Genomic DNA, 27,088 nt, shown 5'->3' with positions numbered 1-27,088 from the left:
ACCTTTGATATTGCGATTGTAGTATCTTCGCAGGCCTTCTAGGTATTTGGTTGTGCGGATGCAATTGATCAGGTGTTCTTCTTCAGCTCTGTCGACGTCCTCTGTCCAAACATCTGCGGCTTGCTCTTCATTATAATGCTCCACCCTAGGTGCTCGGAAGGCAATGTCTGCATGAAGTATGGCTTCTGAGCCATAGACAAAAAATATGGAGATAGGCTGGTGTTGTGACTAGCTTGAGTTCACAGCCCCCAGACCACAGCTGGAAGATCTTTGAGCCATCTGCCCGGATGTTTTTTCTCTTTCTGGTATAGTCTCTTGCTGCGACGGATGAGACATTCAGTTTCGGTCTTGTCGGCGGGTACATCGGTGCTAGTTCGATACTTGATGAACTGTTCCCTCCAATCTACAGCCGGCGAAGGTACTGCAAGTACCAGCTGCTTGGTGGGCATAATTTCTTAAACTTCCTTCTTTTCCTTAATAGACGGCGTAAAGAGGTCTTGAACGAATACCCTTGGTGGAATTGCGGCGCGAGAAGTGCCTATCTTAGATAGGTGGTCGGCGAGCTGATTTTGGTGTCGTACCATGTGGTGGTACTCGATACTGTAAAACTTTCCTTCGAGTTTCCTGATCTCGGCGCAGTATGCGTCTATCATCTCACTGGAATAGGACAAATCTTTGTTTACTTGGTTGATGACCAGCGCGGAGTCTCCGTATACCATGAGGCGTTTGACGCCGAGCTCGACAGCTATACAAAGTTCGTGGAGACATGCTTCATATTCCGCGGTGTTGTTGGAAGCTGGAAAATGAATTTGGAGGACATATCGGAGCTTGTCCTTAGTTGGAGTAATAAACAAAATACTAGCACCAGCATGAACGATGTGTTGAGGGCATCGTCGAAATACATTATCCAGTGCTCGGGGCAAGCAGCGGGGATGGGCTCTTGGATCTCGGTCCACTCAGCGACGAAGTCAGCCAGCGCCTACGACTTAATGGTTGGCCTGCTTCAAAATTCTATGGAATAAGTGCTGAGCTTGACTGCCCACTTGATGATGCGACCATTGGCCTCTTTGTTACAGAGGATGTCCCCTAGAGGGAACTCAGCGACCACGGCGATCTTGTAGTACTCGAAGTAATGGCGAAACTTGCGCGCCGTGACCAGAATGGCATATAACAGCTTGTGAACCTGAGGGTAACGAGTTTTGGACTCATTAAGAACCTCACTGATGAAGTAGACCGAACGTTGCACCTTATAGGCGTGTCCGACCTCCTCATGCTCGACGACGATAGCTGTGCTAACGACGCGAGAGGTAGCGGTGATGTAGATCAATAGGATTTCGTCTGGTTGAGGCGCCGTCATGATAGGGGGCTTCATTAAAAACAACTTGAGCTGCTCGAAGGCCGTATCAGCCACCTCTGACCAGGAGAAGCGCTCGGAGGCCTTGAGTAGTTTGAAGAACGGTAGTCCCTTTTCACCGAGGCGTGATATAAAGCGGCTGAGAGCAGCCATGCACCCTGTGAGCTTCTGTATATCCTTTATGTAGGTCGGCCGTTTCATATTGGTAATGGCAGATACCTTGTCGGGGTTGGGTTCAATACCGCGGGCGCCGATGATGTAGCCCAAGAGTATGCCGAATTGAACTCCAAAGATGCACTTTGAAGGGTTCAACTTCCATATGTATCTTTTCAGGTTGGCGAACGTTTCTTCGAGGTCGACAATGAGACTGTCGGTGGTTTTGGATTTGACGACCACATCATCGATGTAAGCTTCGATGTTGCGGCCTATCTGTTAGTCAAGGCACATCTGGATGGCCCTTTGGTAGGTCGCCCCGGTGTTTTTGAGTCTGAAAGACATGGTGGTATAGCAATACGCACCGAAAGGCGTGATGAATGATGTTTTGATACAGATAACACCCAATACAGATAACACTGCTAGCGGGTGCCCTCTCCAGTGCTGGACCCAAATAATGAACAACGGACCCAATAACACCCAATAGACAGCACGGATCTCAAAGCAAATCGACAGTCCCAAATTCAACAGATAAAAGGCAAAGAAATCTGTTGATAGAAATATAGCAAAATTCAAAAAAAAATAATGGAGAGAGAACATTCTGATCTACTCACTCCCCTCCAAAATCTGCTCAACCCAAACTAAAACCCTAGGCTGGGCTTGTGGTACTCACTCCCCTCCAAAATCCGTGCGAATCTGCGCTCTTCTACTCCGATTGCCACATCGTGGTGGCAATGGATTCGACGGGGAAGATCACAGAGCCTCCTCGGCGGCCGCCGCAAGCGGCATCTGCGGCCCTGATCTCCGCAGTTCTGGGCAACGACGACATCCTCCTCTGCCTCGATTTCCCCACCCACCTCATCCACGCCGCCACCGTCTCCAAGCGCTGGCTCAGGTACACCTCCGACCCCGCATTCCTCCGCCGCTTCCACGGCCTCCACCCGCCCTGCCTCCTCGGGTTCTACCTTAACAGCAACGAGTTCTGTCTGCGCTTCATACAACTACCACCGCCCCTCGGAGCTGGCCACAGTCATCCACCGCGGCAAGTTTGATTTGGGCAGAGGCGTTGGACACGTGTCGGATTGCCGCAATGGCCGTCTCATCATCTACCAGATGCTAAATGACTGTAGTAGGCCCGGCCAAAAAACTGTGTGCAAACCATTTGTGAGGAGAAGGAACTTGGGGAAGAAGATAGAAGAAGAACAGGAAACAGAGAGAAGGTGGGAGACGGCACGATGGCCGGAATTACTCAGTGTTGTCCACCGTTTGAAAATTAAATGACCCATTTCCTTCTCGCCACTCTACTCTTATACTCTGTTACTCTCTTCATTACACAGCCCACATTGGGCCAACCACTCGAGTATTGGGCTGGACGACACGTTTGGACCTGGACAAAGTAGTGGTCCCTTTGATCAGGTTGGGTGCAGTCGCGGCATCGTCTTTATCAGCTTCATCAGTGTCAGCAGCAGGGGAGCGCTTGGTGCTGACATTCCCCCTCTTCGGAGCCGACTTGTCCCCATGCCGGCGCTCGGGGAAACAGCTTGCGCAGCTGGATCAACGGCTCCCAGGTGGATAGCTCAGGTGGCATATGAGACCACTTGATTAGACCCTACTCTGTTGGTCGATCACCAGAGGTCCAGCGACGCTTTAACACACGAACAGGCACCTGGAAGCGCTGCAAGGTAGAAGGAATAGTGGTGGATACTTGTTGTGCGCCCGGAGATAAGCGTAGACGGGAAACCTAGAAGACCGGGTGAATAGCGGCGCCCAGCAGAAGCAAGAGCTTGTAAGCAACAGCCCCAATCTTCTCCAGAATCTGGAAAAAGGCCGAAAACCGGAAAGAAAGTTTGTTGCCAGAACGGCAAACCAAAGAAGACTGTATGTATGGCTGGAGCTTCAAGTACACCATATCACCAACAGCAAAGGTACGCTCTAAGCGACCCTTGTCTGCATGCCGCTTCATACGGGCCCGAGGGCGGAGCAGGTGCTACTTGATCAAGTCTTGCATCATCTCACGATCAGCCATCCATTGATGTAACTCTGGAACGGGTGCCACTGAATGGAGGTCCAAGGCAGGGAGGTGTGGAGGGAAGCCATAGTGGACCTCAAAAGGAGACCGCTCGAGAGCTGAATGAGTCGAAGTATTATACCAGAACTTTGCCTAAGGCAGCCATCAGCTCCACAGACTTGGACACACGTGGACGAAGCAGCACAAAAACGTCCCAACACACTGGTTGACACGCTCGGTTTGCCCATCCGTCTGCGGATGGTTTGCCAAACTGAGGCGGAGGTCAGACCATGCAGCTTTGAACAGCGACCGCCATAGATGACTGGTAAAGATGTGATCATGGTCAGAGATTATTGCGTTGGGAAGCCCATGCAATAGATAAATTTGATCCATGAAGGCACGAGCCACAGTGGCAGCGGTGAAGGGGTGACGCAGCAGAATGAAGTGGGAAAACTTCGAAAATTTGTCAACGACAACCAAGATGGCATTGTAAGAACTGGACGTACTGAGGCAAACCTTAGATGAAGTCCAGTGATAGGACATCCCAGGAAACTAATGGGACTGGTAGTGGCTGGAGCAGACCGGGGTAATGGGCGCGATCGGGCTTAGACTGAAGGCATACCGAACAGGATTGAACAAATGCCCAGATACCATTCTTCATGCCATGCCAAAAGAACAACCGCTTGACTTTGATATATGTAACTGGACCACCCAAGTGGCCACCCACTGGACTTGCGTGCAATGCCGAGAGAACCTTGAGCTGCATCTATTTGTTAGCCCCGAGCCAGACGCGGTTTTTATGCCGAATGACACCTTGAACCTGGGTGAACGGTGGCCGAGAGTTGGGGTGAGCAGCTAACTGTTGGAGCAGTGCCAATGCAGGATCAGATTGATACCCAACAATGACTTCCTCCAGCCAAGAGTGAGTGACAGACGAAATAGCATAAGATTGCTGACTGTGGGCTCGACGGCAAAGAACGTTGGCTGCTCCATTGTCAGCCCCTTTCTTGTAAATAATCTTGTACTGCAATCCCAGTAATTTAGCAAACATTTTTTGCTGCCAAGCTGTATGCAAACGCTGCTCATTCAAATGTATGAGGCTGCGATGATCGGTGTGAATGAAGATCTCGGCCTGCCGTAAGTAATGGCGCCAATGTTTGACTGCTAGCAAGACCGCCAAATACTCATTTTTGTACACAGAGAGGCCCCTGGTTCCGTGGACAAAGAACCTTATTTATGAATGCAAGCGGATGGCCATTCTGTTGAAGGACAGCGCCCACACCAGACACAGAGGCATCTGTCTCTATATGGAAGGGTACACTGAAGTCCGGCAAGGCTAAGACAGGAGCTGAACATAAGAATTGCTTGAGGACTGTGAAGGCCTTGACATGAGTGTCAGTCCAAATGAACAGCTAGTCTTTCTTGAGAAGATCTGTCAACGGCTCGGCAATGACACTAAAATAGCGCACGAACTTCCTGTAGTAACCGGCCAATCCTAGGAATCCACGCAGTTCCTTAACAGAAGAATGGATCGGCCAGTCCATCACTGCCTGAACTTTAGCTGGATCTGTGGAAAGACCAGCACTGCTCAGGTAAGAGATGGACTCCCTGGCAAATGTGCACTTCGACAGTTTGAGCTTCCGTTGGTTAGCTGCTCAGCCACTGAAAGACTTGCCTGAGGTGATCCACATGAGCTTCGAAGCTTGGGCTGTAGACAAGTATGTCATCGAAGAAGACCAACACAGAGCTTGTAAGAAACAGCCCCAATCTTCTCCAGAATCTGGAAAGGGCCAAAGAACCGGAAGGAAAGTTTGTTGATAGAACGGCGAACCAAGGAAGACTGTATATATGGCTGGAGCTTCAAGTACACCATATCACCAACAGCAAAGGTACGATCTAAGAGACACGTGTCTGCCTGCCGCTTCATACGGGCCCGAGGGCGGAGCAGGTGCTGCTTGATTAAGTCTTTTTTTTTGAACGTACTGGCAGGAGCTCTGTCTTTCAATTAAGATGGGATAAGAAAGTTTATGTACAAGCAAAGGCAACTAGGCTAAAGTCCCCCCCCCTTAAGCATGCGAGCTAAATGTAATCGAATGCTCTCTTCCTTTGCTCAATGTCTTCCTTTATCCTTGCGGCTACCTGCGGCACCGTTTCACTCCTATTGTCGAAAATTCTCCTGTTTCTCTCTTTCCATATATTCCAAAAGGTGTAGATAGCTACTCCGTTAAGCCTCCGACGCTCAGCTCTTGGCGTTTTTGCCGCCGCATCTTCCCACCATGACTTGATATGGGTGGGGTTTGCATTTTGCTGTTGTTGGATTTGAGTGAAGTTTTGCCACGTGAGGATTTGATTCCAAACCGCCTTTGCAAAAGGGCAACTAAGGCATAGGTGGAGGCTTGTCTCTAAAGGTCCATTGCACATCACGCACTGTTGTTGGTGAGGCCACCCTCTCTTTTGTAGGTTTTGTGCCGTTAGAATTTTGTCTTGTACTAAGATCCATGCGAAGATCTTGCATCTGTTCTCCACATGCGCTTTCCAAATCAAGTCCGTACCAAAGTGGAGGAGCGAACCTCTGAATTGTATTCTGTAGGCCGATCGGGTGGAGTAATTCCCATCGTTGGTCCAACGCCAGGTGATGGTGTCCTGGACGCCCTGTTGCAGGTGCACATCCTGTATGCGTATCCAGAAGGACACAAACTCCTCTATGTGGATGGGCGAGGTGATTTTCCTTCCAAGTTTATGCATCCAATTGTTGTTTCGGAGCTCTTGCTGCACCGTTCGGTTTGTCCTTGAGAGCAGGCGGAATAAGTTGGGGGCTAGGTACTTAGGAGCTTGATCATCGAGCCAACCGTGGTGCCAAAACTTTGTCTTTGCACCATCCCCCAAGGAAATAATGATTGAGGAGTTGAAGAGGAGGCGGTCATCCTCAGTACATGGAAGCTCTGAGCCGCTCCAAGATTTAGACTCGTCCACCCAATCTTGCCATAGCCATCGTAAACGGAGGGCTCGCCCAAATCTTTCGAGGTCCGGGACCCCTAACCCTCCCATGTCTTTCGGCCTGGTGACCGTTTGCCAGTTAACTAGACAGTGGCCGCCATTTGCATTCTCGTCCCCCTTCCACAAGAAAGATCTCCTGATTTTGTCTATCTTTTTCTTAGCCCAAGCGGCTAGAGGAAACACTGTCAGGTGGTATGTTGGCATGGAGGAGAGGACAGAGGTTACAAGAGTGAGGCGTCCCGCTCTGTTTAGTAGTCTTCCTTTCCATTTGGGTAGTATTTGCCCAATACGGTCTATGAGAGGTTGCACGTGGATCCTTTGCAGTGTTCTAATGTGTAGTTGAAGGCCCAAATATTTGCATGGGAATCCCCCTCTAGTACCGGTGAACGGTGCGAGGACTTGGTCTAGGTCCACGTTTGCACAACCAATAGGATGTACTGAGCTCTTTTGTAGGTTAATATGAAGTCCGGAGAATGTGCCAAAAGCCTGCAGGATGATTTTGACGGCGTCCACATCGTCGTACGTGGGGTTGACGAAAACGGCCGCGTCATCTGCATACATTGAGGTTCTCCATTTTGCCGCCGTGATTGGTAATGGGGTGAGTATCCCCTGTTGGGTTGCCAGGTCAAGTAACCGTTGAAGCGAGTCCATGGCTAGGATGAAAAGCATGGGGGAAAGCGGATCCCCTTGGCGGACGCGTCTGGCATGGCTAAAAGTGGCCCCCCGTCTTCCGTTCAGGATGGGTGTCGAAGTGGATGTACGTAGGAGGATGGAGATCCACTCACGCCATCGTTGTCCGAAGCCCAGAGCCTGAAGAGTCTCAAGCAAGTACCCCCCAATGCACCGTGTCAAAGGCTTTATGGATGTCAAGCTTCATGAACAAAGCCGGAAGCTTATGCTTGTGTAGTCTTTTTACCGTGCCCTGGACGTACAGAAAATTATCATGGATGCTTCTGTTTTTTATAAAAGCGCTCTGGCAGTTCGAAACAAGGGAGTTGAGTCGAGGGGCAAGTCTGTTAGCTAACACTTTGGAGAAGATCTTTGCAATGGCATGGACTAAGCTGATGGGTCTAAAATCAGTGACTCTTGTCGCATCGGTTTTTTTTGGTAGAAGGATTATGGATGCCGAATTTAGCCACTCGAAGCCCTGTGCATTCAGATTGAATAGACTGATCATTGCCGCCATAACATCTTCTTTGATGGTTTCCCAGCAAGCTTTGAAGAAGGCACCCGTGAAGCCATCCGGTCCTGGCGCTTTGTCGGAAGGCATTGAATATATAGTGTTTTTTATTTCTTCTTGTGAGAAAGGCACCTCCAGCTCGGAGAGGTCATGTTGAATGTAGCCAAGGGATTGCCAGTTTATGGTGGCCGCTCTCGGTACCACGGAGCCGATGTGGTTTGTAAAATAATCTTGTATCACCTTTTCTTTGTCTTGCTGCGCCATCGCGATCCCCCCCTCCGTATGTAGACAATGTATGTAGTTCTTTCTCCGTCGTGCATTGGCTCTACTGTGGAAAAATTTAGTGTTAGCATCTCCGCATCGGATGTAAGTTAGCCTGGATCTCTGTCTGATTCTTGATTTTTCAATAGTGGCGAGGCCAATGCCACGGGATTTGAGGCGACGACATAGGTGAAGCTCCATGGCAGTGAGCAGCCTATGCTCTTGGGCTGCTTCTAATTGTAACAATACTTCTTTTACTATGGCGAGCTGTATCCTTGTATCCCCTATCTTGTCTTTCTTCCAACGCTTGAGCGCTTTTGCCAGACGCGCCATTTTGATGTGCAAACGCTTCATAGGAATAGCCGAGGCGACCGTCCTATTCCAAGAATTATGGACAAGATCATGAAAGCCTTCCATCTTTGTCCAGTAATTCTCGAAGCGGAAAGACGTGGTCTGATGGTGGCTAAGCTCTCCCTGAAGTAGCAGCGGGGTATGGTCCGACATGAGCGATGGGAGGGAGTGTAAGAAGCACGCGGGGAAGAGCAGATCCCATTCGGGGGTGCATAGTAGTCTGTCAATTCTAGTGAGTGTCGGGTTGTCCTGTTGATTGCTCCAGGTGAAGCGGCGCCCATTTAGCTTAATTTCTTTGAGCCTCAAATGATTGATCGCCGCTCTAAATGCCCCCATGAGACGCTGGTTTAGGTTGGAGTTGTTCTTGTCTTCCGCCTGGTAGATGAGATTGAAATCTCCCAGGATGAGCCATCTATTGTGTTCCGGCGGTGGAATGTTCTTTAATTCATGGAGGAACTGAAGTTTGGCTGCCTCTCCCTGCGGGCCGTATACCACCGTAATCTGCCATCTTGTTCCATCGGCCCTCATAGTGATCTGCGCAGTTATGGCGTTCGAGGTTAGTAGGATGTCGGAGAGGTCGAAATAGTCTTCATTCACCGCAAGGAAGATGCCTCCTCGCGTATTTTCCGCTGGTAGCACAGTATAGGAGTTTACAAATTTTGTTCCGACCGTTCGGCTCACCACACTATGGTCCATCATTTGCATCTTTGTTTCCTGTAGACATACGATGGTTGCCGCTGTGGTTCTCACTAATTCGTATACGGAGTCTTGCCGCGCTCCGTCATTCAAGCCCCTGACGTTCCAGTTCAGTATCTGGCAATTCAACTGTGCCATAAGAAAACCAAAAGCGCCCTTTTTAACAAAGAACTGGGGAGGGAGGCCAGCTGGACGCCCTCTCTGGGTGTGATATAGGCAATAATTAGCGAGATAATGACACTGAGGCATGCATTCATTAGAGCTGCAAACTGCTGTTGCCGGTACATCTGAAATGCATTGGCCGTTGGCAGAGCGCTAGAAAGCAAAAGGTTGCTGGTCACAGAATGCTTGATTAAGTCTTGCATCATCTCACGATCAGCCATCCATTGATGTAACTCTGGAACAGGTGCTACTGAATGGAGGTCCAAGCCAAGGAGGTGTGGAGGGAAGCCATAGTGTACCTCAAAAGGAGACGGCCCGAGAGCTGAATGAGTCAAAGTATTATACCAGAAATCTACCTGAGGCAGCCATCAACTCCACTGACTTGGACACGCGTGGACGAAGCAGCACAAAAAAGTCTCAACACACTGGTTGACATGCTCAGTTTGCCCATCCGTCTGCGGATGGTATGCCGAACTGAGGTTGAGGTCAGACCCTGCAGCTTTGAACAGCGACTGCCATAGATGACTGGTAAAGATGTGGTCATGGTCAGAGATTATTGCCTTGGGAAGCCCGTGCAACCGATAAATTTGATCCATGAAGGCACGAGCCATAGTGGCAGCGGTGAAGGGGTGACGCAGCAGAATGAAGTGGGAAAACTTTGAAAATTTGTCAACGACAACCAAGATGGCATTGTAAGAACCGGACTGAGGCAAACCTTCGATGAAGTTCAGTGATACGACTTCCCAGGAAGCTAATGGGACTGGTAGCGGTTGGAGCAGACCGAGGTAACGGGCGCGATCGGGCTTAGACTGAAGGCATACCGAACAGGATTGAACAAATGCCCAGATATCATTCTTCATGCCATGCCAAAAGAACAACTGCTTGACTTTGATATATGTAGCTGGAGCACCCAAGTGGCCACCCACTGGACTTGCGTGCAATGCCGAGAGAACCTTGAGCTGCATCTATTTGTTAGCCCCGAGCCAGACGCGGTTTTTATGCCGAATGACACCTTGAACCTGGGTGAACGGTGGCCGAGAGTTGGGGTGAGCAGCTAACTGTTGGAGCAGTGCCAATGCAGGATCAGATTGATACCCAACAATGACTTCCTCCAGCCAAGAGTGAGTGACAGACGAAATAGCATAAGATTGCTGACTGTGGGCTCAACGGGAAAGAGCGTTGGCTGCTCCATTGTCAGCCCCTTTCTTGTAAATAATCTTGTACTGCAACCCCAGTAATTTAGCAAACATTTTTTGCTGCCAAGCTGTATGCAAACGCTGCTCATTCAAATGTATGAGGCTGCGATGATCCGTAAGTAATGGCGCCAATGTTTGACTGCTAGCAAGACCGCGAAATACTCCTTTTCGTACACAGAGAGGCCCTGGTTCCATGGACTAAGAGCCTTATTTATGAATGCAAGCGGATGGCCATTCTGTTGAAGGACAGCGCCCACACCAGACCCAGAGGCATCTGTCTCTATATGGAAGGGTACACTGAAGTTCGGCAAGGTTAAGACAGGAGCTGAACATAAGGCTTGCTTAAGGAATGTGAAGGCCTTGGCATGAGTGTCAGTCCAAATGAACAGCTGGTCTTTCTTGAGAAGATCTGTCAGCGGCTCGGCATTGACACTGAAATGGCACACGAGCTTCCTGTAGTAACCGGCTAATCCGAGGAATCCACGTAGTTCCTTAACAGTAGAAGGGACCGGCCAGTCCATCACTGCCTGAACTTTAGCTAGATCTGTGGAAAGACCAGCACTGCTCACAACATGGCCGAGGTAAGAGATGGACTCCCTGGCAAATGTGCACTTCGACAGTTTGAGCTTCCGTTGGTTAGCGCGCTGTCACTGAAAGACTTGCCTAAGGTGATCCACATGAGCTTGGAAGCTTGGGCTGTAGACAAGTATGTCACCAAGGAAGACCAACACAGAGCTTGTAAGCAACAACCCCAATCTTCTCCGGAATCTAGAAAGGGCCGAAGAACCGGAAGGAATGTTTGTTGCTAGAACGGCGAACCAAGGAAGACTGTATGTATGGCTGGAGCTTCAAGTACACCATATCACCAACCGCAAAGGTATGCTCTAAGAGACCCTTCACTACTGGATTCAGGTTCTTTGCCGAGTGCCTGAGGCACTCGGCAAAGGCCAAATTACACTCGGCAAAGCCTTTGCCAAGTGCGGCACTCGACAAAGAACACACGGCAAAAAATTGATCGGCAAAGCCCTCTTTGCCGAGAGCCCCGGGGGCACTCGGCAAAGAAAAGCGACCGTTACGGCGCCGGCCCCGTTGACGGTCGCTTTGCCGAGTGCCAACCCTGCAGGCACTCGGCAAAGATTTTTTATTTTTTTTAAAAAAAATTCTTTGCCGAGTGCCCTCTATCCGGCCCTCGGCAAAGATGTTTTATTTTTTTTTTCTAAAAATTCTTTGCCGAGTGCCCCCTGTCCGACGCTCGGCAAAGTTTGAATTTTCTTGCCGAGTGCCCTCTGGCCGGCACTCGGCAAAGTTTGATTTTTTTTAAAAAAATTCTTTGCCGAGTACCATGGTCATGGCACTCGGCAAAGCTAGAAAAATGGTTTTCGAGCGCCCATTTTTCCAGCTTTGCCGAGTGCTGTGACCATGGCACTCGGCAACGGGGTCTTTTGCCAAGTGCAACACTCGGCAAAGTGACCCAAAACGGCAATTTTTAATTTTTTTTACATTCCATCATGACAAATAAATTCATACAAACATATATCACATATATATCTCATCCATCACATATATATCTCATTCATCACATATATATCTCATCCATCACATATATATCTCATCCATCCACACATCCATCCGCACATATCACATCCATCACAATATATATCACATATATAATAATAAGTGCTCAAGTCCATCGAAATAAATCTACAAGTCCATCAAAGTCCACAAGTGCATCACAAGTATATCACAAGTCGATCACCAAGTGAACAACAAATGAAAAAATACAACGTGCACTCATCTCGGCCACTGCGACTGTGGTGATGGCCCAGCTCCATCATTCGGAGGTGCATGACGTGGATTATTCTAACCACCGTCAGATGGAGACTGCACAAAGGAGAAAAGATTGCATGTGAGACAAGATTATTTGGATAGCTGATCTAGGAAGGTAGAGGCCATACAAGCAAAGCACAAGCGAAAGTAAAAAACTTTCATACTCATAGGAGTAGCTGCAGCTGCAGGACGCGGAGGCGGAGGTGGAACCAACAGCCCAGCTGGCAGAGAGAAGACCACATGTTGCCCAAACCCTTGTAGGAACTCCGTAATGTCCGTTAGCCTTAGCGCTTGGGCCTGCCGCTCGGCCTCCAGCTGGGCTGCCATCCTCTGCTGCCCGGCCTCCAGCTCCTGACGTTGCCTCATTTCTTGTTTCAGCCGGGCCTGCAATATTTCACTCCAATGTTTCAGTAAAACAAAGCTAATTAAGGTGTGTAAAGATCAATGTATGACGAGTAAAACAGGAATAACCTCGAGTGCGTTGACCCGGTGCTGTGCAGCGGTCGGCCATGTGCGAATGGCCGGGCTCTCGCTCGTGCTCCGTGCTCGGATCTGGGAGAGAGAGGGAGTAGAGGCCGTGTCGATGACGCCATCGCCAAGCCAGAACCGTCCATGCTTCTTGCCTTGCCCCGCCCTCATGACGGCCTCTCCATCGAAGTCCTGGGTGCTCGGATCGTGGTCTGGCCCATGGAGCGACCTCGCCACCTCAGTGTACTCACTGATGCGGGAGTGGACGCTCGGGTTCGTGTATGCCTCGGGCGTGTCCTCCAGGTTGAAGGAGACGTCGGACATCGCCTTGCCCTTATGGGCCATACACCATGCCTGGAAATCCAAGCAAGCCTGGCCACTATGTGACGCCGACTGCGAGAAAGACAGCACGATGATTAGAAATCAGGCAGAACTGAGCGTCACAATAGATAAATGAATTCGCGTACCCATGCTTGTTTGTATCCGGCGAGGCTGCGGCTACCTTGATGGTGTGCTGGACCTTGCATCTGCAAACGATGGTCCCGGGCATCCCTGTGCATCTTGAGGTACTCCTCCGTGAACCACCTCTCCACCATCATCGCCCAGCACTCGGGATACGCTTGGCACCACCAGGGAATCATCTATACGTCATCAAGTATTGGACATATAAGAAGATCAAATTAAACCAACTTAATCTCAAAACGAATCAATATTGATGTTCTTCATTTACCTCAAGGTACTGCTCCCGGGTCAGCTGCATCTCTCTTGCATCTTTCTTGGTTTTCCTCTCTCCAAGCTTCGACCCGTAGTAGGTTACGATGGCCTGGATGCGCACCTCGTGATGCATGTCGGTGATGAGTTTTTTACAGGCTTTGGTAGTCACCTGCTCCGCCCTGGCCTCAAATCCCTCCTCGCATCTGTAATAAGTATGCATACAAAAGCGATGTATTCATTCATTATTTCAAGAAAAGTTCAATGAATGTGATGTATTGAGCAATGTTGTGCGAGCGAGACTTACCCAAAACTCTGCCTTCACCCGCGCCGCCTTGTTGGGGTACTCCGCATCGAGGGCGACGGCGTAGTGGTCAAACGAGTAGGCTGGCTCCGTCTTCGATGCGTACATGACAATGCCGGGGAAGTGTTGCCTGCACAGAAGACCCAGGATGCCGTTGACTAGCCGTGCGCTACCACCCGACACAACCACCCAGTTCCTGCACAAGTGATTAAGAAAAATTATTAGTTTTTTCATCATATCATATGAAGTAGTGGCAGTGTTTTCCCAAACGCTAAACGGTAAACAGTCGGTCACCTACCGTTTAGCCATTATTCGGGCAAAACGTCCCATTAAACGGGCTAAACGGCCAATTAAACGGGGTAAACGGGTAATTAAACGGAAACAACGCACCATCGTGTAGTGTTTACATGGTGTTTAAACGGGCTAAATGGCCGTTTAGTCGAACAATGAGTAGTGGTGATAACATATAAATTTACTTACTTTTGCCCTTCGGGGCGAATCACTAGGCGTTGGTGAGGAAGCGGAACCTGTGGGAGGCTCGAGGGACCTCGCAAGTAGACACTCGAAGAGGAGTCGGAGGAAGCAGAACCTATGCCTGCTGCCTCCCACTCGTCGTCCTCGTGCGGCCCCTCCTCCTCGTCCGTCTGCCGAACCAGCCCCTCGTCTGACTCGTCCATGGGTGCCACCTCCTCCTCCAGCTCCTCCTCACGCAGCGTGGGAGGAGACGGCCCCCTCCTACGGCTGGTGGTCCTCCTCCTCCTGTCCGATCCCTCCGCCGCCCCTCTACCTCCTCCTATAGCCGGCGTGGTCTTTGGTAAATCGAGTTCATGGACCTATGATGGTCGCCCGCCATCTTGTTCAATCACCTGCAATAAAAAAGAAAAACAAGACGTAATTAGAAATAGGTGCAAAAATGAACAAAACATAATTACAAAAAACATAGTAATACATGTATTAGAAATATATGCAAAAATGAACAAAACATAATTAGAAAAAACATAGTATTACATGTATTAGAAATAATCTTCATGATTGAGATTAGCTGGATCATAGGTCTCGTCATCACTATCAACATTGTCCAACTCATCAACACTATCCGAAGGAGGAATGTTGTCCTCATTGTCATTGCCTAAATGTAATCGCTCAAGCATTTGTATGTCCTTCAGATTTCGCACCTCGTCTCCAGCGTCCTCATCATCATCCCTTTCATTGTCTACTTCCATTCCTATCTCTTCGGTTAAGTCTATGTCAAACCTCCCTTATAGCCCCTCTTATTGATAGAACTCTCCATCATATGTGTTTGGGTTGAAGTTGTAATCTTCATCATTTGGGACAGGTAGTTTACCATGTGGCGATACCTTGTGCACAATAGACTAACCCTTAAGATGCTCGGCATCTTTGCACGCTTATGACGTATAATAAACCTGGACGGCCTATTGAGCCACAATGTAGACATCTTTTCCTGGATAGATGGAATCCTGTTGAATCTCGACTAGCCCAAGCTTAGGGGTCCGTCTCGTTACTCCAGGATGAAACTAATGGCATTTGAATATGACAGGAGTAAGAGGTTTGGAACCATAGAATGATAGTTCGTAGATTTCTTCAATTCGTCCATAATAGTCGAGTCCATTAGTGCCGGGCGTAACAACTCCGCTGTTTGTGGTTTTTTCGATTGGGTCGACTCTACTCGTAGCTTGCTGTGTGAAAACGATATCCATTCACGTCATAACCGGTAAATGACTTGACCCTAACGGCACAGCCTTTTGCAACCTGTCTCAGCTCGTCACTTATAGGCGCATCAGTTTGGGCTTTCTGTTTGAACCAACAAATGAAATCGGGGCTCTCTGGTCCCGCACCCTGTGAAAGAAGGGTATCATTTTCTTGTGGGGTAGGTTGCCTTGATCCATGCTAGGATTGATGAAGAAATTCCCTGTACCAACGAGAAACAAGGGGGTTGGACGAAGAAACAAGGACATACGACGAAATGAAACAAGTTCGTTCAGAACTTGCCCAATGAACGGCTGCACCTCGACAAGGTTGGTCAACACATATAGCATGATACTGCGCCACTCTTCATTTTTCAATTGCTTAGTGGTCGATGCACTTGCGCTTCCGAGTTTCCCTTGGAAAAGGCTGAGGTTCGATTCATTTTCGCCAGCATTATAATGAGGGGGTGGATTATAAATGCTAGGAAGGTTCTCAGTGTAGTATTTCTCTGTGAAGTTCGACACCTCCTCTAGAATGTATGCCTCTGCAATGGAAGCCTCAATTTTGGCTTTATTTCTACATTTTTTGCGAAGAGTCTTCAGACATCTCTCGATTGGATAGCACCAACGGTCCTGTACGCCCCCCCCATCCGTGCCTCATACGGGAGGTACACAATCAAATGCTGCATCGGCAAGAAGCAGCCAGGTGGAAAGATCTTCTCCAACTTATAGAGCAACACGGGTGCCACTTTTTCCAAGTCATCAATGACGGTCCGAGAGAGTTCCTTGGCACAAAGCTGGCGGAATAAGTAGCTCAACTCTGCCAGCACTTGCCAGACATGCTCCGGGACATAGCCTCGAACCATCGCCGGAAGAAGCCGCTCAATCCATATGTGGTAGTCATGACTCTTCATCCCATTGACTCGCAGAGTGCCTAAGTTCACTCCCCTCTTTAGATTCACTGCATACCCATCAGGGAACATTAGCATCTGGATCCATTCAAGTACTTCCCTCCTTTGGTCCCTTTTCAAGACGAAATCGGCCTTAGGCCTTCTCTAGGTCTTGCCACGACTAGGAGGCTGCATCTCTTGATTTGGTCTATCGCACAACGTTGCCACGTCCACTCTAGCCTTAGGGTTGTCCTTAGACTTTTCAGTGTCCATGAGTGTTGCCCAAAGTGCCTCGGCGACATTCTTTTCAGTGTGCATTACATCAATGTTATGTGGCAGAAGAAGGTCATCGAAATAGGGGAGCCTCGTCATGCCCAAGATATGAGTCCACATATGTTGCTCACCATATCCCACAAAACCACCTTCTTCATTGGGCACGAGAGCATCTATCTGAGCATGAACCTTGGCACCAGTCATCATCCACGGTGCAGGGTTTGTCACTTTGACACCTTTCGTAAAGTTCTTGATGTCTTGTCTGAATGGATGGTCAAGAGGTAGGAATTGACGATGTTTGTCGAACGACGAATACTTGCCACCCTTCTGCAACCAAATGAACCTCACACCTTCCTTGCATATTGGGCATGGGAACTTCCCGTGAACACACAAGGCGCAGAATGTCCCATACGCCAGGAAGTCCTGCAGGGAGTAGTGGTACCAAACGTGCATTTTGAAGGTTGTCTTTGTAGCTCGATCGTATGTCCATACCCCTTCGTCCCAAGCACGGACCAATTCATCAAACACGGGCTCCATGAACACACCCATATTACTCCCTAGGTGTCCAAAAATTATCAACAACAAGAATACATTGTGTCGTTGAAAGGAGACACCGGGGGGGGGGGAGATTAAGGGGGATAACGAAGATGGGCCAACATGTGTATGGGGCAGCCATCATTCCATAAGGATTGAACCCATCTGTTGCCAGCGCGACACGTACATTACAAGCCTCATCTGCTTTGTCACGATGTTTGTCATTAAAGCGGATCCAAGCTTCACCATCGGATGGATGTACCATCTTATCAGGATTGTACCGTTTGCCATTTTTTTGCCATGTCATCTGTTTCGCGGATTCCTCGGTCATGTATAGCCATTGGATCCTCGGTAGGAACAGAAGGTACCGTAGGATTTTCACGGGGATCGTAAGTTGCCTCTTCTGGCCATCATCAGAGTCTACCTCCAGGTACCTAGAGGATTTACACTTTGGACAGAACTTTGCATGCTCGTGTTCTTTCCTAAATAGGACGCACCCCTTCGGACAAGCATGTATCTGCTCATACGACATCTTAAGTGCACGAAGGAGTTTCTGTGACTCGTACATGCTCTTTGGCAGAATGTGGCCCTCCGGAAGCAGGGTGCCAATCACGGCCAACATCTAATCGAAGCCTTCTCGACTAAAGTTTAACTTGGACTTCAACCCCATTAAGCGTCCAATGGCATCCAGTTGGGACACCGTTGATCGATCGTGAAGGGGTTTCTGTGCCGAGTCCATCATGTCGTAGAACGCCTGTGCAGCTGCCTCCATCTCCTCCTTCTCACGTCCCTCATCGAACTGTCCTTTGTGAAAGTCATCTAACATGTCTGCTACCCCGGCATCAGCATCAAAAGCTTCCACCCATGGTCTGACCACCTCCTCTCTCATACGATGGGCTTCACCATGGTGGACCCACCGGGTGTAGTCTGGCTTAAATCCATTCTTCACAAGATGTTTACCCATTTACACCTTGTTTACCCTTCTCCTGTTTCCACATTTGCTGCAGGGACACAAAACTAGGCAATGTCCTTTAGCAGCCTTGCCAAATGCACTGTTCAAGAAAGCATCGGTCTTTTTCATCCATTCCGTGGTGTAATCACTCTGACTTCTCTAGCCCGTGTACATCCACTGACGGTCATCCATCCTCTAACATATGTATCAGCGAGTAATGTAACCATCAATTGCATCTACATGGTGTTCCTACTGTCTAATAGGTGAGGATAGGTCCTAATCCCACCCACGGATGCGTAGATGAGGTTAGTTTCCATGCTCTACTCCTATCCGAGACAGAATTTCGGTAGCACCTCCCCGTTGTTCTCTAGATACACGTCCTGCCAAAGAAGAGTGCGTATTAGGAGAACAACAGGGAGGTGATGCCGAAACTCTGTCTCGGACCGGAGCAGACCATGGAAACTAACCCATCTACGCATCCGCGGTCTGTCCAAAAAATGTGGACAATCCAAAATAGATACGGTCATAGATATGCAAAGATCTGCATACCTCCAACCGTATCTCTTTCGAACGGGAGACGCCTAACTGGGTTATGCGATCTATGACCATGATACGGAAAGAGGGGTTATACCTAGGGTGGCGGCGGAGTCAGGCTAGCGGGGCCGTGGCGGCTCGGTGCAGTGGCGAGGCGACACGGTATAGGCAGACCGGCACGGCGATGGGAACTCCGACTCTGCTCCGACGGGCTCTTCTCTACAAAAATGGAACAAAATACTGTCATTTAAAATTTTTTTGGCAGAACCTCCCCTGCACGGTGAGGTTTCCAAACCCTGCAAAAAACAACGACACGATGGCCGACAAGCACATATGTCTCAAGAGAAGCCATGTAGTTTGGATATCAATCCATGCAGAAGAATATATCCAAGTAGTACCACTAATTCTATTACTACTTCCACTATTGCTACTACTACTACCACTAGTTCTACTACTACTACTACCACTATTGCTACTACTACTACCACTAGTTCTACTACTACTACTACCACTACTTCTACTACTACTACCACTAGTTCTATTACTACTACTACCACTAGTTCTACTACTACTTCTAATACTACTACTACTACAACTAATACTACTACAACTATCACTACCACGACAACAATAAGAGAGAGGGCATACCTGACGGGCGCCGGGGGTAGGGGCGGGCGGCGTCGGGGTCAGGGTCGGGGTCGCCGGAGTCGGGAACGGGGTCAGGCACGGGCAGCGTCGGGGCGAGCGGTCCACGGGACGCGGCCGGGGGCAGGGCCAGCTCCTACTCCTCCTCCTCCTCCCCTCCTCCCCCTCCTCCTCCTCCTTCCCTCCTCCACCCGCCGGCGTTGGCGGGCCGGCGTGGGCGAGCTGGCCACGCTTGGCCACACGCGGGCGCGGGGGCGGGGGCGGGGGCTGGCTGCGGCGGGCGACGTGCGGCGCGGAGAAGGGCGGCAGCGCGCGGCGTCGGCGGCGGCCCGGTGGCTTGCGAGCGTAGGGGCGGCCGCGGGTGGCAGCGCACGGGGAGGGGAGGGCGGCGCACGGGGCGGGGGTGGGCCGGCATTGGCGGACGGCGGCGCGGGGACGGCCGGGAGCGGTGCGTGTGCGGCTGTCTGTCTGTGTGGCTTGGACTGCCTGGCCGAATTCGCCTAAGTGCCCCCACCCGCTCCTTTGCCGAGCGCCGGATCAGGGAGGCACTCGGCAAAGGAGGCAACTTTGCCGAGTGCCCCGATCTGGCCGTCGGCATAGAATTGTTTTTTGAAATACCTTTGCCGAGTGCCCCTGTGAAGGCACTCGACAAAGAGGAAATTTCTAAAAAAAATTTAAAAAAACCTGTTTGCCGAGCGCCTTATTCTCGGCACTCTGCAAAGACCCAACAAGTTTCATGATTTTGTGCCGAGTGCCAAGAATAAGGCGCTCGGCAAACAGGTTTTTTGAATTTTTTTAGAAATTTCCTCTTTGCCGAGTGCCTAATCAGTGGGCACTCGGCAAAGACATTTCAAAAAAAATATTGAATCTTTGCCGAGCTCCGTGTCAGGGGCACTCGGCAAAGTATTTTCCAAAAAAAAATCTTTGCCGAGTGCCTAACAGCAGGCACTTGGCAAAGAAGGACGTGGCCGAACACCGTTACGCGGGGCAGCCTATGCCGAGTGCCGCGCTTTTGCCGAGAGCGTGACACTCGACAAAGAAGTCATTTGCCGAGTGCCCTTTTTTGCCGAGTGCCCGGCACTCGGCAACGAACTCTTTGCCGAGTGCAATTCTTTGCCGAGTGCGGCACTCGGCAAAGAAGGTCTTTGCCGAGTGCGGCACTCGGCAAAGAAGGTCTTTGCCGAGTGCCCGATTTTTGACACTCGGCAAAGCAGTTTGCACTCGGCAAAGGCCCTGTTTCCAGTAGTGCTTGTCTGTCTGCCGCTTCATATGGGCCCGAGGGCGGAGCATGTGCTGCTTGATCAAGTCTTGCATCATCTCACGATTAGCCATCCATTGATGTAACTCTGGAATGGGCGCCACTGAATGGAGGTCCAAGGCAAGGAGGTGTGGAGGGAAGCCATAGTGTACCTCAAAAAGACCCTGCACGAGAGCTGAATGAGTCGAAGTATTATACCAGAACTCTGAATAAGGCAGCCATCAGCTCCACTGACTTGGACACGCGTGGACGAAGCAGCACAAAAACGTCTCAACACACTGGTTGACACGCTCGGTTTGCCCATCCGTCTGCGGATGGTATGCCGAACTGAGGCAGAGGTCAGACCCTGCAGCTTTGAACAGCAACTGCCATAGATGACTGGTAAAGATGTGATCATGGTCAGAGATTATTGCCTTGGGAAGCCGGTGCAGCCCATAAATTTGATCCATGAAGGCACGAGGCCACAGTGGCAGCGGTGAAGGAGTGACGCAGCGGAATGAAGTGGGTAAACTTCGAAAATTTGTCAACGACAACCAAGATGGCATTGTAAGAAGCGGACTGAGGCAAACCTTCGATGAAGTCTAGTGATACGATTTCCCAGGAAGCTAATGGGACTGGTAGCAGTTGGAGCAGACCGGGGTAACGGGCACGATCGGGCTTAGACTGAAGGCATACCCAACAGGATTGAACAAATGCCCAGATATCATTCTTCATGCCGTGCCAAAAGAACAACTGCTTGACTTTGATATATGTAGCTGGACCACCCGAGTGGTCACCCACTGGAATTGCGTGCAATGCCGAGAGAACCTTGAGCAGCATCTATTTGTTAGCCCCGAGACAGACGCGGTTTTTATGCCGAATGACACCTTGAACCAGGGTGAACGGTGTCCGAGAGTCGGGGCGAGCAGCTAACTGTTGGAGCAGTTCCAATGCAGCTGGATCAGATTGATACCCGACAATGACTTCCTCCAGCCAAGAGTGAGTGACAGACGAAATAGCATAAGATTGCTGACTGTGGGCTCGACGGGAAAGAGCGTTGGCTGCTCCATTGTCAGCCCCTTTCTTGTAAATAATCTTGTACTGCAACCCCAGTAATTTAGCAAACATTTTTTGCTGCCAAGCTGTATGGAAACGCTGCTCATTCAAATGTATGAGGCTGCGATGATCCGTGTGAATGAAGAACTCAGCCTGCCATATGTAATGGCGCCAATGTTTGACTGCTAGCAAGACCACCAAATACTTCTTTTCGTACACAGAGAGGCCCTGGTTCCGTGGACTAAGAGCCTTATTGATGAATGCAAGCGTATGGCCATTCTGTTGAAGGACAGCGCCCACACCAGACCCAGAGGCATCTGTCTCTATATGGAAGGGTACACTGAAGTCCGGCAAGGCTAAGACAGGAGCTGAACATAAGGCTTGCTTGAGGACTGTGAAGGCCTTGGCATGAGTGTCAGTCCAAATGAACAGCTGGTCTTTCTTGAGAAGATCTGTCAACGGCTCGGCAATGACATTGAAATGGCGCACGAACTTCCTGTAGTAACCGGCCAATCCCAAGAATCCACGCAGTTCCTTAACAGAAGAATGGACCGGCCAGTCCATCACTGCCTGAACTTTAGCTGGATCTGTGGAAAGACCAGCACTGCTCACAACATGGCCGAGGTAAGAGATGGACTCCCTGGCAAATGTGCACTTCGACAGTTCGAGCTTCCGTTGGTTAGCGCGCTGCCACTGAAAGACTTGGCTGAGGTGATTCACATGAGCTTCGAAGCTTGGGCTGTAGACAAGTATGTCATCGAAAAAGACCAACACAAAGCGGCGCGCTAGGGAGGCCAAACACCGTGACACGGAACTCGTACTGACCTAGGTAAGTTTGAAAGGTGGTTTTGAACTCTTCACCGGGCTACAACAGAATTTGATGAAATCCCTCTCTCAAATCCAGTGTAGAGAACCATTTTGCGTGCGCCAACTCGTCCATTAACTGATCAAACACTGGTACCAGAAACTTGGACTTCCGAGTCAGAGCATTGAGGTGCCAGAAGTTGACACAAAACCGACACGAGCCATCTTTCTTCCTGACGAGCAGCACAGGAGAGGAGAAGGAGCTGGAACTCGGTTGAGTGATTCCCTGCGACAACATCTTCTGAACTTGGTGTTCAATCTCATCTTTCAGCTTTGGGGGGTATCAGTACGGCCGAATGAACACCTGCTGCGCTCCTGGTATCAGTGGAATTTCATGATTGCAGGCGCGGGGAGGAGGAAGTGATGTAGGTGGACTGAAGATGTCTAAGAACTCGTCAAGCAGCTGACTGACAGGTGGAGGGACTGGAACTGGATCAGCAGATGAACTTGGTTCAGAATCAGTGACAGCCAACTGTAACAGGATTTGATCAGGAGCATCAGGTAACTGTCCCTGCAGCACATGGATGCGACCCTCATAAGGAATTGCCAACCATTTGAGCCGCCAGTGCACCTGCATAGGGCTATAAGCCTTCAACCAGTCCATACCCACAATAGCATCGAAGAAAGCCAATGACAGGACCCTGAAATCTGTGTGGAAAGAGAACGAACTGACTGACCAACTAACATTGCGTAGCAGCTCTGAACTCTGGAGAATACCCCCACCCGCAAACTGGCCAAGGGAACAGAGTCTGAATGATGAAGCCGTGCAGCCAAAGCAGTAATGATAAAGGACGAAGAACTGCTGGAGTCCACCGGAATCTGCACGGGAATGTCAGAAATTGTACCCAAAAGCCAGATTGTGCAAGCAGCCGGAATTCCAGAAATAGCTAACTTGGAGATGGCTAGAAACAACTGTTCTGAATGTACTTCATCGGCTGGAGGAGCATCGGAGGTCTCAACAGAAGACAGAGACTCTCATAAAGCTTCGACGGCGTGTAGAACCTCTGGAGCGCAGCGGTGATCTTTACTCCACTTGCATGGGCTTGTCCGTGCGTGGAGGAGGCGGCAGGGGAAGTGTGGTCCGAGGCGTGGATCGGCCTGGGGAAGTCCACTCAGCACGTCCAGGCGCTCGGGAAGGAGATGGAGCGCCGACTTCTTCCTGCACAAGAGCCACGGCAGCATCGAGGTTTTGGGGCCGAGAAACAAGAATCATAGCTTTAAGATCAGCTCGCAGGCCATCGACGAAGCACATGGTATAGAATAGTGGATCTGTGGAAGCAGAATAGGCTTTGAGTGATCGATCAAATCAGAGAAGCGCTTGACATAGTCCGACACTGTGGAAGTTTGTTTCACATGGAATAGCTTACGGATCAAGGCTTCGTGTTGGTCGCGATCAAAGCGCTCGTGCAGAGCCTGACAGAAAGATGACCAAGTGGCGGTGACCGGGGTGTTTTCGATTGACTGGTACTAGTGGGCCGCGGCGCCTTCAACGTACATGGAAGCGATGCCGACCCAAAGGGATGGATCGACGGCGTACATGTTGAAGTATTTTTTGCAGCGAGAGTGCCAGAGGCTGGGACTTTCGCTGTCGAATTTGGAGAAGGGGAGTTTGGGAAGACGACCGGTGGTGTTAGGGGCAGAAGTATCGTGGTGGGCATGAGGAGTGGGGAGCAAAGACATGGAGATCGGAGGACGGGGAGGTATGTAGACTGGCGGTGGATGGTGCGGAAGCGGAGGTGTCGAGCGTGGTAACGTCGGTGGAGGGGAGGGGGAGGAGGGTTAGGGCCCTTACCCATGACCGGGATATGGGTTCAGGTCGTCATAGACCCGAGCCCACCATCCCGGTGATACAATGCATCGCAGTGCCCACGGGGCCCATCGGCGTTTGCTACGGCAGGTGGGCGCACGGACTCCGAGGAAGGAGAGGCGACGACGCTTGGCCGGGTAGGCGAATTGTCGAACACCTTGCGGTCGCACTCCTACGACAACTTCTTCACTTCGAGTTTGAGGTCGTCGACGAGCGCGTCGACCTCCGGATGCCAGGAGCCAAGCTCCGTGGCAGCAGTTTTGAGGGCGGCGACGCGGTCGTCGTGTTCGGCGTGGATCTGGTCGAAGCGGACAGCCTCCAAGTTGGTGACGCGTTGGCCGGTGTCGGTGGAAGTGTCGGCGTAGGCGGATTCGAGGGCGTCGAGTCGTTTGTCGACGGCGGCGGTGCGGGCGGCGTGGTCGAGCTCAAGATTGGCGAAGCGCCGCTCCCACTGGGCGTAGTGCTCATCGAACCGTCTATTGAAGTCATCCTTCGACTTCTGGATTTCTTCCAAAACCAACTTGAGGGTCGGATCCATGGCGCTGAGGGATCGTTGGAGACGGGTGAAGTGGGGATGAGGGAAATCGGAGGCCAGAATGAGGACTGGAAGCTGATGCCAATTGTGAGGAGAAGGAACTTGGGGAAGAAGATAGAAGAAGAACAGGAAACAGAGAGAAGGTGGGAGACGGCACAATGACCGGATTTACTCAGTGTTGTTCACCGTTTGAAAATTACATGACCTGTTTCCTTCTCGCCTCTCTACTCTTATACTCTCTTACTCTCTTCATTACACAGCCCACATTGGGCCAACCACTCGAGTATTGGGCCGGATGGCACGTTTGGGCCTGGACGGAGCAGCGGTCCCTTTGATCGGCTTGGGTGCAGTCGCGGCATCGTCTTCATTAGTGTCAGCAGCAGGGGAGGGCTGGGTGCTGACACCGTTGCACCCTGAGAGAGGAGCTTCGGCCCTTCCACTGCCTCGTATTGCTTTTCCGGCTCATGATAGCGTTACCCACTACTCTACTAAATTCCTGTTCCATGATGATGGTGATGACGACATGGCCATCTCAGCGGTGGCCGTGATGCGCAACGAGTGGCATGCAAGGGTCCAGTCACAGGACTTTCAAGCTGGAGTCTGGAGTGAATGCCGAAATTCGGACCTGATACAGCTACCTGGACGGTGGAAGAGATGTCAACGCTTAGCTTTGCTGGCCAATGGCAAGATCTACATGATATGCATGGCGCAGTATATTCTTGGATTAGATGTCCAATCCATGAGCTTGTTCTCTATTCAACTCCCAAACGGTGTGGAGTATGAGTATGATGCAAACATTGCCCTGTCCCGTGCAGAGGGTTCTGGATTCTGTCTCGTTCATGTGAGGAGGTTTCAGATCAGTGTCTGGCGCTACACTATGGACAACAGTAACACTGGCAATTGGGAGCTGATCGATACAATTTCGTTGCGTCAGGTGTTTGGGCCTAATGCAGATCCTACTTGGTGGTCTCTGGGTGCTGATGTTCGAGTGGCTGTGGTTGGGGATAATGGTGATTTTGTGTTCTTCAGATACAGAACAAAGTCTTCTACTTCCATATTTCAAGCAGGACAGTGGAGAAAGTGTATGAGCTAGCGCAAGATGAATCCCTGTACGGGGTGTCTCCATGAATGATGGTTTGGCCTCCCACCTTTCCTACATTGAATGGCGGGCATGATAAGGATGAATGATCCCACAAAGTTTGTCCCCATTGAACTGTACAACGCCTTTTCTTGTTCTGTGTACTTCCATCTTTTTGTAGTGATCTAGATACTTAGATTAATTGTCTCCATCTAAATATAAGATATTGTTGCAGTTGTACGTGACAAACTTGTGCGAAACCTCCTCAATTTTTTATCACAGCCTCCACATATGATATCATGACATCTCGACAAGTTTTAAGATTTTCGGTCTTGGTTTGCTTTTTATAGAATTTAAAAACAACTCGACCGCAAGTTCGTGTTCATGTTTCGTGAACAAGATGTTCGAAATTGGTGGTCTGTTCCTGGATACGGCCTCAAATTATACTAAATAACATGAATATCATTTTCCCATTCATTTTTTTGATTATTCGAATGACTAGCAGTTATAATTTAAATTATCCAAAAAAATTCAATTAAATGAAATAAATTAAAGAAATATAGAAAAAGTCGGAGAAATGTGCCACATTAGAATATGGAGTACCATGTATTGTATGAGGACTGTAGAAAAAGTTTGGAGGTCAAAAGTGAAAAAATATGGTTTGCCGAGTGTCAAAAAATGACACTCGGCAAATCACCGCTTTGCCGAGTGCCAGGACGTCTGACACTCGGCAAAGAATATTAATTTTTTTTTAAAAAAACCCTCTTTACCGAGTGCCAGATCGGGGGCACTCGGCAAAGGGGGGATTTAACCTCGCCGGCCCACACACACCGCACACACGCCCGCGCCAGCGCTGCCGCCGCCGCCGCCTCCGCCCGCGCCCACGCCCGCGCCGCCCCCCGCGCCCCGCCGCCGGAGGAGAAGGAGAAAGAGAGGAGGAGGAGGTGCCCCGGCCGCCATTGCCACGCCCCGGCGCTTCCCCAGCCGTCGCCTTGTCCACCGGTGCCCAGTCCTCTTCACCACCACCGCCCTACGACGCCTACTAGGTATGCCCTACCATCGTCATCGTCGTAGTATTACTAGTAGCTGCGGTAGTAGTAGTGGTAGAGTAGCAGTGGTGGTAGTTGTAGGAGTCGTAGGAGTGGTTGTGACATTATTATATATATGTGGTTGGATATAATCTGTTGCATGTCGGCCATCGTGCCGTTCATATATATGTGCATGTCGGCCATCGTGCCGTTGGTTGTTCGTCGAGCGTCTACTTGCGAGGTCCCGCGAGACTCCCTCAGCGATCGATACCTCGTGAGAG

At 50.1% G+C, this 27,088-nt stretch overlaps 1 pseudogene; it reads left to right on the top strand.

Annotated features, from left to right (window-relative positions):
* The first annotated feature begins 2,241 nt into the window (after positions 1–2,241).
* On the top strand, positions 2,242–25,889 carry LOC136481840 (uncharacterized; annotated as a pseudogene).
* Positions 25,890–27,088: the final 1,199 nt, after the last annotated feature.

This window comes from Miscanthus floridulus, chromosome 9 (assembly GCF_019320115.1).
Source record: "Miscanthus floridulus cultivar M001 chromosome 9, ASM1932011v1, whole genome shotgun sequence".
Classification (NCBI taxonomy): Eukaryota; Viridiplantae; Streptophyta; class Magnoliopsida; order Poales; family Poaceae; genus Miscanthus; species Miscanthus floridulus.
The sequence above is the reverse complement of the archived record's forward strand: the minus strand, read 5'-3'. Positions and strand labels throughout refer to the sequence as shown.